Source organism: Lactuca virosa, chromosome 7 (assembly GCF_052849685.1).
Source record: "Lactuca virosa cultivar CGN04683 chromosome 7, Lactuca_virosa_CGN04683_v6, whole genome shotgun sequence".
Lineage (NCBI taxonomy): Eukaryota > Viridiplantae > Streptophyta > Magnoliopsida > Asterales > Asteraceae > Lactuca > Lactuca virosa.
In genome coordinates, this window is record NC_136432.1 from 201,981,650 (window position 1) to 201,995,983 (window position 14,334).

The window sequence follows — 14,334 nt, forward strand, 5'->3', positions numbered from 1 at the left end:
TATTAAGTGCTTGGGGTTTTTGATTAAGTAAGTGTTTGAATTTATGACTCACGAAACTTCTCTCCGCACCACAGTCAGAGAGTATGCATGCATAAATGTTGTTGAGGAGAAACGTACCCGTAACCACTGTAGGATCGGCCATTGCCTCGTTCTGCCCTATTGCCAGCACTCTTCCTACACCGCCAACATTCTTTACCTTAGGGCAATCTCTCTTGTAGTGCCCAGTTTCCCCACACCCATAACATGCCTGGCTTACTCCAGTACCAGGAACTTGGGTGATTGGTCGCACTGGTGCCTTACAGAAATGAGCAGTGTGCCCTTTCCTGTCGCAGTTTTTACATTGCATCTCCCGACAATTCCCGTTGTGATGGTAATTGCATTTGTTGCAATTTGGTAGGTTTCCAGCATATTGTTTTACCGGCGTAGGGGTAACAGGGACAGCAGTGGGGGCAGTAGCGGCATGGACCGCCACTATTTGCTTCTTTGAAGGTTCTTGCGAAGTTTGACCCTTCCTCCTGTTCCAAAACTTCTTCTTGTTGTTGTTGTTGGCATTGCTGTTATTGTTGTTGTTTCCTTTGGTTGGTTCCGGGACGACGGTCGTGACATCTTGGCAGACCCCATGATCGACGAGGGACTGTGCTAGTTGTTTGGCACTGTCGAACGTCGTGGGTTTGGAAGCTAGCACACTTCCTCGAAGCTGGGGCGACAGCCCCCAGACATACCTTTTCACCTTCTTGCTTTCTGGGGCCATCATCCCTGGGCAAAGTATTGTCAAATCACTGAACCTATTCGTATAGGTTGTGATGTCCGAGCCCACCATAGACAATCCCCAAAGCTCCTGTTCAAGCTTCTAGATCTCGCCCCTTGGGCAGTACTCTCGCAGTAGCATTTGCTTCAGGTTCTCCCAACCCATGGAGTTTGCCACTACCAGAGTTAGTGACTTGACGTGGCCATTCCACCACGTTAGGGCTCGTTTGGAGAAAGTACAGGCGGCAAACTTTACTTTGCTCTCTTCGGGGCATGAGCATATCTCGAACACGGCTTCCATTTTCTCTATCCACTGGGATAGAGCCATTACTCCCCCAGTTCCATTAAAGGGGATGGGTTTGCTGTTGGAGAAGTCCTTATAAGTACATTCCCCGGAACGTCCCTGGTTTTGGCCATTAGTAGAGCTATTTATTCCTCCCCCTGATTCGTTGTTACTCATTTGAGCCATTGCTGCAGTTACGACAGCTGTTACAGCAGCCTGAAAGGTAGCAGCATCCATCGACGGAGGTGGAGGTGGTGGTGGTGTTGGTGCTCCTGTAGTATTGAAGCGTCGAGGATTCCTTCTTGGTGGCATGATTCTGCCATAAGTTAAGATACGAATTCTTGATAAGTCTCCAGAAATGATTATGAAAAGTCTTAGTATCCTATGCTTTGCGCTCCGAACATTACCGAAATTTGTAAGTAAAGGGGAAACTTTCAATAATAAGTGTATGATTTCCTTAGTATCTGAAGAACTTAATGGTATACTCAAGGAAATAATAAATGCGTGTCATTCTCATTGATATTAATATTTGATACAACGATCAGGAAAATTTGACCTTACATGGGTCTAGGGTACATCAATGATAAAAGGGAAAATTTGACAGCATTCGGGCCCCCGAATTGTGCACTCACAATCCGTCGGGTTTACATTTAAAGGAAAGAGTAACACCAACACTTAGTCGATAAGTATATATATATATATAGCGCCAGAAGTACGTGCTCTACTCCGAGCGGGTGGCACGCTGCGGACCATGGTATGTGGTTGTGGAAGTCTGAGCTCGGGCTACTTGACGTTCAGCCTCGATGATGCGCCTCTCCATCGTGGCTTGGTTTTTACGGAATTCCCTTACTTCGGATCTAGTAGCAGTAATATCCTTCTGAAGGGAAAATATGTGCTCTATTGTCCGCTCATGTTCTTCGTCCAGACGACAAAGACGTACCGCAGTGACAGTAGCGGTGGCCCCAATGTCCAAGAGTTGGATGGCATTTGCTCTTGCTTGCTCGCCTTGGTTGGCAATGCGACGAACCATGTCAGCCGAACCCCCGTTGATGAGGTTATAAAAGCATCGTGTCATGCCATAGGGTGGGCGTTGCCCTTGCTCCCTGCTCTATCGCTTCAGATCCACAGCCCAGCGGGGCGCCGGGCCCTGGAAGTTCCTTTGGGGATTTGCTGCTCCTCGGGGAGGATTGTAGACCTCGGGTTCCGAGTCAGTGCTCCCACCATCTCCTTCCTCTTCTGACTCTTCATCTAGGTCTTCCCCGGGATCCTCTTCGGAATCCTCTTCTGGCTCTTCCTCGGGGATCTCTTCGGGATCCTCTTCTAGCTCTTCCTCGGGGATCTCGTCGGGATCTTCCTTTGGGTCCTCCTCAATCCAGCCTCCATTACCCTGGTTAGGGTAATAGGGATCCCCGGGAATGTGAAATCCTGCCATTTTGTCTAGTCGAGAAATAGAGGCAAGAGAATTATATAAAAATTTGGGAGTAAAAGGTAACTTTTGATAAATAAAATTTTTATTTATTTGACGATTCCTAATTGTAACTAAATATCGAGGTTCGCATGATTATTATTGTTTTTATGATTTTATAAAATACTCCTATAGTATTTCAAATTTGTAAGTTTGATTCTAGTATTACATTTGGTAAGTTTTCGACTTGTTGCTCACTACGACCATTCCTCGACATACGTTGGTCACATACAGGATAAATATAGTTGATCAGGCTATATTTATTCTCGATCTGCTTACATACCCCGGGGCCTAATCGTAGTGTCGCAACTTGCCTTAATACTTTTGTAAAATTTTAGTTATGATACGAGACCGATGCATGCGTGTACTTATACTTTTATATAAAAAAAATATATCATTTTAATTTATTAAAAGTATAGTTTATGAAAACGTTTTGTCAGAGGGTTTTAGTCCCTTTGCATTTATACTTTGTATATCTTATGTGGTTCGATATACTTAGTTCACTATAAACAATGCTCTGATACCAATCTGTCACACCCCCAAACCAAAATGGCGGAAACATTCGGGGGTGGATGACTTCACGTAGTATCATAACAGTTGAATATTTGTAAAGAAAGTAACACAACCATCATAAATATAATAAAAGTTACATCGGTTCATGTAATACATGTTTCAAAAGAATATTACAAATATGATGATTTAAAATGTTTTGATAACTGACGTCTTAGCGTTCCTTCTCCAAAAGATGATGGTTACCTGTATTACTGATTCCCTGAGAAATACAAGTAGTTTTGAAAAAATGTCAATCAATTAAGTTGGTGAGTTCATAAGCGTTTTTGTACTAAAATTTGTATGTCTTTAGGTAAAATAACTGAACGTGTTTTTCCAGAAAATCCAATATTTTCTATGTAAGTGTGATAGTTTGAAAAGGTTCCAAAGGCTGGAATGCAATAGTATCTTTCAGGCTAAAATGGTGAAAGTGGATTTATACATATATAATGTAACACTGAATGCATTTAAGAGTCTCGTAAATCAAGATATTTCGATATTCCATGTGAGATTTATAACCATACTATTGACCCAGACTGCCTGTAACAACGTTCTTCAGGCGTTGCAGTGTTATGACGTTTGTCACCCCAGACCTGCCGGTCTAACTGTAGCTAACAATTTAGGTGCGGGATTGTCAATCCCGTATAGATCTATACACAAGTATCACGCTCTCCCTACAAGAGATTATGGTTTATAATACAGGACTTGAAATGCGTACTCGAGAGTACGGTGAAGCCGGATGTCTCACAAAACTTAGTATCAATAGATTTACGGAATGAAAAGTCCACATTACTTGTAAATAAAAGTATTTCCTTTTTATCGTGTTTATGAGAAGTTGTCATGAATATTTCGTAAATTATACCTATTATAGTTTTTCAAAAGTGTGTTCCATTTGTTGATAAAAATTTGACATAATACCAACTTTGCATGTAAGGTGTAACTTGGGTATTAACGTTGTTTAACATTTATAAACAGGATGTAAGTAAAATATTCGAAACCATATATAACGGTGCGTATTTGAACATAAGTTTTTCTCGTGTTTCACTTGTATTTCCCCCCCTAAAACATGAAAAAGACGTGAAAATGTAGGGGTATGAACTCACCTGGAAAGTGTGGTGTTTAGAAGAAAACAAGATTTTCTCGGGCGGCACCTCGACCGGGAAGTGGTATATTCCTCGGGAATCTCGGAGCTTCGGAACTTCGTCGGGACTCGGGTATGTAACCGGGGTGTCGGGGTCGTCTCGAGATGCTAAACGTAGAGTAGAAGTAAGAGAGAAAAGGGAAATGAGCAAAGGAAGTCGGAACCCTCGCATATTATTTATAGGGGGGCTGACAGGCTTCGTACGCTGGGCGTACTCCGAAGTACGCGGGGCGTACCTCGTATGCTGGGCGTACCCTCGTACGCGGGGCGTACGTCAGCGATGACGTCTCCGGTCTTCAGATGGGACGATAGTAGAGGGTGTAGGGGCGACGTGGCTGATCCGAGGTCGTGCATTGGGTACGCTGGGCGTACTCCGAAGTACGCTGGGCGTAACCCTTCGGATAAGCCTCGAAGTGTGTGCCCAAAACATCAAAAATGCGTAACTTTCGCATACGAGCTCCGTTTTTGACGTTCTTTATATCGACGCGTAGGTGAGAATATACTCTACAACTCTCGTTTAGACTTCATCGGCAAATTTTGACTTTATTTTTAATAATATATTTTTAACAGGCCGGGACAGGATAAATCCGTTAAAAATTCATAACTTCTTCATCCGACGTCCGTTTTCGTCTGTCTTTTTACCGTTGTATTACCATTGACGAGATCTTCGATACCTGTTTAGGTCGTGTCGGCTAAAAGTCGCTCGATCTCTATTTCGAGTTTTTAGCTGTCTACTGTTGTTCCGAAACTTAGAAAAATCATAACTTCCTCATACGAAGTCAGATTTGGGCATTCTTTTTATGTATGCTCACGGTTTAACCTAATCTATGACTATCGTTTAGATACCTAAGGCTAAAAAGTATTTTATTGAGATTTCACTTTTTACGCTTAACGGTGTTTTACCGGTTGTGTCGTGGATTTTCGATTGATCATAACTTCTTCGTTATAAGTCGGATTTGAGTGTTCTTTATATTTCTGAAAACCTTGACGCGATATATAACACTTTCTGTATCCCAATTGAGACTTTAGAACACTTCATTTTTGACGTTTTTTTTATTGATTTAAAATAGTTTATAATATTTGACTTTTTGAACATTACATTGACTCGAAATATCGGGTTGTCACAGAACAAACCAGCATACCGCACCATTACTGATGCTGATTTCCCTACAATCAATCCGAACGATGTTCTGACCATTGCTGCTCATCTCCGGAGTCTCCAAAAAGATGATATCAGCATGGGTGCTTATCATGCAGCCTTAAGTTTCCTTAAGGATTATGTTGCTGAATTTTGTCGATGTGACTATGAGCTGGCACACCTGTTTGGAACCGAGAACCATCTTGCCAAGATTGATTACGTTCTGCCAGAAGCTGAGCTACATGCAGAAGGACCCATTGATTATCCGATTCTCGGGTTTGTCTACAAGCCAATAAAGACAAACAAGAAGGACTTCTTCCGAGTCCTTGACAAACACCTAGTTCCTAATAGGGCTCTTCAAAAGTTCATCAGTCGTGCATCCAAGTCTGATGCTCCTGAACATGTCAAATCCAAGTTTGTAAGTCAATTGCGGTGATATATCGAAATCAGAGATTAGTTGTTCAGAGCTTACACGTTCATTAAGGAAGAAGCAAATTGAGCTGACCTGATTGCTAAGTTCACTTAGGGGGATATTGTTGGAACCTGAAAGTGAACCTCTAACAATCTCTAACCTTTTGAAGTTCCGAAGTCAGTCTAAGTTCCGAAACAGAAGTTGGTGCGAAGTAAGTGTGCAGTCCGGAATAATAGCTTAAGTCCGGAAGAGAAGTGAAGGTTGTGTGATTGTGTTCCGAACCAAATGAAGGCATTCCGGAATGGATGTTATGTCCGGAATGTTAACTTGTCTGAATCAATGTTTTATCCATTTGTATTAATTGTATTTGTCATTTAGCTTGATGTTACATATCATAGGACTAGATCTCTTTGTCAAACTTAGATAATCAGAGTGTCAGGAGTAACTCTATTATCCAGTCTTATGTATGTAAATCAGTTTGTACGATGTATCATGTTCTCCTATTTATAGGAGTTTTCAATAACAAATCAATAGACGGATTGTTCATTTAAAGATAACAATATTCTAGTTACCTCACCTTTCAAGTTATTCTCTCAAACATTCTTCTTGTTCCTTATTTATTATCTTTACCTTGATAATTATCTTCACTCTTCATTTAATATCTTGAATACTTTGTTGAATGCATTAACTCAGACTTGACTGGTCTTGCCAGACTTGACTGGAACATTCCTTAGCAAGTAGACATTGATCTTAAGCATTCACTCAAGGTTTGAGTTTTCAAACCTTGTCCTTGCGCATCAGATCGTCCTTGTTCTCACAAATATTCCTTGAAAATAAACATCGACAGTGATGTAGATAGCCATGGTTGAAGCAAGGGATGATTAGAAATGGATGTGGTAGCTAGAAAGAGTTGATGAAGACGGAAAGAGTGGTTGTCGGTACCTCATTAAAAACCCTAACTAAACACAGTCATCCGTTACACGTGGAAATTTTAAATGATATGGCAAAGATGTTACCGACTGACCCCTTCAATTATTTAAAAATGACCAAAATGACCCGACAAAAAATATTTTGTTCCCTTAAAAGGAAAGAAAAAAAATTTAGTGACTGAAAGGGTAAAGTCAAAATACATAATAGAGCCGTTGCGTTATTTTCCCTAAAAAATTAAATATAAAGGTCTAAATATTTGAGAAGTTTTGAATTTATAAGAAAAATAAAAAAATCTCTAAATATTATTAACAGAGAACCCTTAATTATAAACTAAAGAAGTATGACCCTTGATTAAATTTCATTTCTATCTTTTCCACCATTAGATCTTTTTGCTGACATCATCCTTAACCAAATTAACAAATTACGTAGAAACCTAAATCCCGCCTATTCTTTATTCTTCATTGTCTTCCTAATTTTTCTTCAATTTAAATTTTTAAATAGGCAATTCCCTCAATCTCGCAGGCTGATTTCTTGATTTTTCTATAATTTGTTACCGTCTCTCTTTCGCTTCTGCAACACTCCTCCTTTAACATTCGACTCCCACATTCTATCAATTACCAATTTAACGTCTTCCCCACTATGTAACTCCTCCTATTTGGCACTCATCCTCCCATTATTTCTATTCCTAATCAATTAGGATTCTTTGTTTCTCCTCATATCTCCTCTAACATCCGTGTCGTCGAAACCCTAGCTTCTTCATGCTAAACCCACCATCTTTGCTTCCCCGCCGCTACACCTCATCTTAGACTTCCATCTGACATCCAACAGCACCTCCAAGTTATGAAGGCGGATCCGTCGAGTCCAGGTACGATTAGGGGTTTGATTTTAAGGTTTTTTTTCCTATGCATCATATTTTAAATCGGCTATGTTATTTTCTTCTGTTCCTTTCAGTTTTGATGAAGAAATTTCTAATACAACTCAAAAAGAGGTTCACGATTAAGGCTTTAGTAATTATTATTCTCCCTTTTGTAGAGGTTATTCTGTTTTGGATCTTCTTTTGAGTTTTTTTATAGTTAAACCTTCTTTAACTGTTTTATGTTCTACCATTAAACCATGAAAATCCATTTCCATTGATGTTCGTGGTTTTTTAATTGAAAATCTGGTTATATTATTCCTTTATATGAAATGCTATAACTCCATTTGTGCCGAAAAAACAAACTCATTGTAATTTTTAGGTTGAATGCTAAAACTTTTTATTTCTCTATTTTAGTTATTAAATAATTTTTTTTCATTCCATTAACTTTTTAACTGTGGTGACATACTTTATTATAGCTGTGGTTTGTTGTTTGAGTTTGGCGTGTGTTTTATTTTTAGGGTAGTTCAATAATCTATAGTTTATTTTTAAGTTGTGAGTTTAAGAATTTTCTTTGGTAGAGTTATATTTTCAGTTTAATGTAATTTGGGGGTACTTTGGCGTGTTTTGTTCTTGGTTCTTGGTTTTTCCTTTCAGGTTAGATGAAATTTCCCTTGAGTATAATACTATCCCACTTCATGTTGTGGTTGCTTGCTTGCTCTTGGGTAACTTTATTTAGAAAATTGTACCCGATCAATTTATAATGTATACTTCCGCTTTATGTTAAAGATACTTAATTTTGGCGAAATTGCCCTTGTGCCTTTGACCCTATTACTGAATTTTTTGTCCCTGCTCAATGGTAGTTCTTATTCAATTGTTGAGTTGATCTTGGAGCGTTTCCTCAAAAATTATATGGTTATTGGTGGCAGAAAATGAAATTGCATTGATTTTGAGGTGGATCAATTTCTTAAGCTTATTGTCACTACGTGGTTGTGCTGGTGTATTCGTACTTATCTCAGAGTTCTGGAAAGTTCAATTATGGTGTATTCATAACCATAAACCATATGTATGCCTTATGCCATAAGTAACATACCAAATTTGTCCATACTAATCATGGAATTTCGAATTTTGAAATATGTCACCAGATTTTGCTGCTAAAACTAAATATTTTTTTATGTAAAAAAACTTTTTCCCTTTCTCAATTTCTATTTCACACGTTCGATTTCTCATTAAGCCATTGCAGACTTTGAAGAACAATAACTTCAAGCTTCACATTCATCTAATATGTCAGTTATATTTTTCCTTCTCCGTCTGTACATGTTAAACATAAATTTTTTTAATTTTTTTTATTGTTTTTTCCTATAAAAACATTGTACTTTGACATATTTTTTTTATAGTGACGATTTTTTGTGTTTGTATCACTCTCTCCTTCAAAGCATTAAGGTATGTATGATGGGGATGTGAAAGTACATTGCTATTACTTTCTTTATAATTTTTTCTACATTAATAACATTTTACTTTCAATTACATTTTACATTATTTCGATTTTCATTTTTTTCATTATTTCTGTTTTCAATTACATTTTACATTGTATTTTCATTGTTTCACAATTAATTACATTTTAGCTTTCAATTGCCAGTTAATATGTTTGTGTTTTTCATTTTTATCATTTTTAGCATTGCACTTTAAAGTTATGACATTTAAACCTAAAGTGTGAACACTTATTTGTTTAATTGTCATGTATTACAATCGGTCAAAAAATGTCAGTTTACAATGTACAATGCTATAAAATGAGTCCTTTGAAAAGTACAATGCTAAAACATAATATACATTAGTGGGGTTACGTTTTACGCAATTGAAACTCTTTTTATTACTGTTAATTATAATATGCTTTTTTACCTAATAACTTATTTGCTTTTAAATTACTTGATGTATTTTTTTTACTATTTTTATTAATTGTCATTTTAGAGCTTTCTCTAATTATCTTTCACTCATTGTTTACTTTTTAAATTGATTTGTAGTTTTATCACAATTTAATCACACATCTTTTCATTTCTGCAAAAACGAGGACGCCTCTTCAAAGAATTAATTTGTCATTTCACACATCTTATGTTCATACTTCTTTCAGTCACATTGTTCTTTTATTTTATTGATTTTGTCACCTGTATCTGTATGAATCAAAGTAATGTCAAAAACGTTACTTTGCAAGTAGTAGCAACCAAGATTTCATCTTTAATTTGGATCCCAATTACTCTACTCACAAACAAACCTTAATTTCACCTTTATCAAATCAGAAGCAGGAAATGGGGATCAGTTATAATTTTGGATTTGTATTTCCCTCTAGAAACCAAATGTAGCCTCACAAACCGTTCCCTCATATCCCAATGGGTCTTAGCATTTCCCAGAATTAAGTCAACCTACTGACAAAACCGAAACAAGCTTTTTGAGAAATAGAAATGGAACGCAAGAAGATCCGAGAGTATTATTCCTAGAGGTTTGTGAAAGAGCATTATAAGAGGATTTATGGTTCTGAATTGCCCATAAAATCTGCATATGTAATAAACAATTTCATGATTTTTTTATTTTTAGCTCTATGGCTTTCATTTGGTTTGGTGCCCTAACTCTTATAGTTATATACCTATATACAGACTTTACCTCATCACACAAATCATTTTCTTTTGTAATATGTAATTTCCTACTCGAATATCTACATGATACATCATTTGGCTAATTAGACTTGGTGATTGTTTTGATTTAAATTCCCTTTTGACACAAAATGTGGTTTTGGAGATTAAAATATGCTTCATCTGAATCCACATAAAAAGAAATAAAATACTCATATATACATATGTGACCTTTTAGCACTATTTTATCATTTTTTTCCAAATTCTTCATTGATCGATGTCCTTTTGATGCATTAGGTTATTAAATCAACAAACTTCAATGACCTTCTAGAGAGGGAACCATGGTTATATTCGTATGAATTTGGGAAGATGCTAAAAAAGGTTGGAAGGAAAAAGAAGAAACATGATGAAATAGACAAAAGGACATGATGTTTCAAATGACCTTTTAGAGAGGGAACCATGTTCAGTAAAGTTCCATATTTTTCTTCATTTTCCTTAAGAAAGCTTCTTTTTTTTGGTCATTAATAAGTTGATTCTTTGTATTTCATTTTTCCAAACTCATCATAAATAATGATCTTTGTTTTGTTGTAGCTATCCATGTAAGTAGATGAAAATTCTTCTATAATGTTAAACAAAGGAATTGTCAATTCCAAGACATATATCAGAAAATTCAAATCTTTTTCCATGATGTTGGATGTATCTATATGGGTTTTAATCAAATTAATTGATATTTCATTTATTTCTTATCAGTTTTGTCATAATTCAATCACACATTAGAAGATTGTCACTAAAAATTTAGATTTTCCATTCATTATATGTCTGCACATCTTTACTAGATCTAACAGACAAAATATGTTTCATCAATAGGGGTTTGTTACTTGGAACAAAGTTAGTCATAAAGCTACTGTACAACATGTTTTAATCAATGAGTCGCATCAAGTTGTGATAAAATAAAGAACAAAGATCATGTGGATCATTTGTGTTAAATATTACTGTTCTAAAAAAACAAATTGTTCTAATATAAATATTAAATATTTTTATTTAATAAGTTTGGTTCAAAAACTCTAAAAATGAATCTAATTAAGATTTTTTTATTAAAATTCCACCAAATAAAATGCCGCCTATTAATATGATATGTATTTTTTTTTTCTTCCGCGTTTAACGCGGGTCATAATCTAGTTGTATTATTATAATCAAAGTGTTTTTTTTTTATAAATTTAAATAAATAATTTAGATAAATAAACAAAGGAAACTAATAACACTTTAATTTAAGAATTTTGAAATTAAAAGATAGGTCATTAATGAAATTGATATGCATTTATTATTATATTTATTGCAATTATTATATTTAAATATTATATAAAATTCAATAAAATAAGAAAAAACCATAAAATGATAAATAAAATAAATTAATTTAAAATAACTACAAAATAATATGTGACAAAATAAATAAGTCTATGAAAAAAATGTTTATTTATTAGGGTAGAATTAGATTAAATAACTTTTATATAATTCGATGATAATTATACTGAAAACTTCGATAATAATTAACTTTTTGGACCCAAAGTATCGTGTACCCTAATAACATACAGGGAAGAACAGTGAGTATAAATTCCTGCGCCAGCTCTCTTTTACAAAGCTTACAGGGACATGGAAATCGCAACAATGGCGCAAGCGACACAGCTACATGCTCAATTACTGAAACACCAACAAACGGATCCCCAAAACCTAAGCAAAATATTCAATTTCACAGCTCTATCACCCTCCGGCAACCTCACCTACGCCCGCCACATTCTCAACTCCCTACAAACCCCTACGAACTCCTATTTCCATAACACCATGATACGAGCTTACTCCGACTCTTCTGACCCGTTTCAGTCAATCTCCCTCTTCCTCACCTGGCATAATTCTCAAGACCCCTTTTCCCCTACACCCGACAGGTTTACTTACCCATTCGTCCTCAAAGCTTGCTCCAAACTAAAACAAAAAAGATTCGGAAAACAGCTCCATGGGTTGATATACAAGTCTGGGTTTTCCCCCGATTTGTATATCCAAAATGCCCTGATCCATTTCTATTCCGGTTGTGACCAAATGGGGTTTGCATCCAAAGTGTTTGATAAAATGCCTGAGAGAGACGTGGTTTCTTGGACTTCAGTAATCAATGGTTATGTTGACAACAAAATGACCCTTGAGGGGTTACGATTGTTTGATAAGATGGTAATGGAGGGTTTTGAGCCAAATGACGTTACTGTCCTTTCTGTTCTTAGAGCTTGTGCTGATACTGGAGCTTTGAGTGTTGGCATAAAAGTCAACGACTTTGTTAATCTTAAAGGTACCCAGTTAAAAAAGAACGTTGTCACTGCTCTTATTGACATGTATTCAAAATGTGGGTGCATAGATAGTGCAATGAGAATCTTCAATGAAGCAGACAATAAAGATGTTTATGTTTGGACAGCAATGATATCAGGACTTTCAAGCCATGGACTATGCAAAGAAGCTCTTGAATTGTTTGAGGATATGAAGAATCTTGAAATAAAGCCAGATGAGAAGACAATGACTGCTGTATTATCTGCTTGTAGGAACATGGGATGGGTTAATGAAGGTTTACATCATTTCAAGAACATCAAGAAAGTTTATAAACTAAAACCAACTTTACAACATTACGGATGCATAGTAGATTTACTTGCTCGATCTGGACAACTAGAAGAAGCCCAAAAGTTTATAAAATCAATGCCAATCGAACCCGATTCTGTAATGTTTAGATCTTTGATTTGGGGTTGTAAGGTTCATGGAGACGCAGAAAGATTGGAGCATTTGATCGAACAGTTTCAAGATTCTTGTTCTGATTGTGGGACTTATGTGTTACTTGGTAATGTATACGCATCAAAAGGGAAATGGAAAAACAAAGCAAAAGTGAGAAGTTTAATGAACAAAAAAGGGCTTGTGAAACCATCAGGGTATAGTCGAATTGAAATCAATGGTGAAATCTACCAATTTACAGCTGGAAGTACTTGTAACATTGAGGCAGAAAGTATTTATAAAAAGTTGGAAGAAATAGAGGAGAGATTAAAGGGTAGTGGTTATGATCCGAAATTATCAGAAGTGTTGCTTGAAATAGATGATGAAGAGAAAGCTTCACAGTTGCTTCACCATAGTGAGAAGCTTGCAGTATCTTTTGGATTGATGAAAATGAAACAAGGGAGTATAATTAGGATTGTGAAAAATTTAAGATCTTGTGAAGATTGCCACTCTTTTATGAAACATGTTTCGAGTGTTTATAAACGAGAGGTTTTGATTAGGGATCGGATACGGTTTCATCATTTTAGGAATGGAGAGTGTTCTTGTGGGGATTATTGGTGATGAGAAAGAGGAAGGGGTTTACTATTTAAAGAGCATGCAAGTTTAAAAGCTATCATAGTTTTTCATAATTGATTTTGTTTCTTTTGTATTTGAATTTTCCATTTATAAAATGGCATTTGTTGGATGTTTATTGATTGTGGATTATCATTTATAAGTTACAATAAATGTTTGATTAGAAAGCAGGTTTTGGTCTAACGGTATCGGAAGTTGATGAATAGATGTTCTTAAGCCAAATGTTGATATTGACTTCAAAGTTCAAACAACCTTATAACATTTAGGGCGTGTTCGGCAAAAATAGTTAGTAGCAGGTAGTGAGTAGCTTCTAGCTTGTAGCGTTTTATTAAACACTACGTGAAACAACATTTGAATTTTGAGCGTTTTGTTTAAACTAAACGCTACAAGCTTGTAGTGCCAAACAAGGCTTTCTGTTCAAAACAGAGCGTTTTGTCAAACGCTAGAAGATAGAAGCTTTCAAACGCTCCGTGCCGAACACGCCCTTAGACAAAATACTTATCCGTGACTGGCTAAGGGCTAAAATGATTTTTTTTAAGTAATGGCAAATGGGGAATAAAAAAAATGTTGGGGCTAAATGCAAAGTCATGCGTAAACATTAGGGCTAAATGCAAACTCATGCGTAAATGTTGGGGCAAAATGTAAACCGAAAAAAAAATACAAAACCGACATGTCATCATCACCTATTGGTGACCGGCCAAAGGCCCGAAAATGAGATGTTTTCTAAAATATAATGGCAAATAAGGAACAAAAAATAAAGCTGAGACTATAATAGAAAAAAGTTGTATATACAATAACTTTTGTAGCATAAACCCTTTAG

General features: G+C 36.2%; 1 pseudogene; it reads left to right on the forward strand.

Annotated features, from left to right (window-relative positions):
• The first annotated feature begins 11,716 nt into the window (after positions 1-11,716).
• Positions 11,717-13,632, forward strand: LOC145123376 (pentatricopeptide repeat-containing protein At4g21065 pseudogene; annotated as a pseudogene).
• Positions 13,633-14,334: the final 702 nt, after the last annotated feature.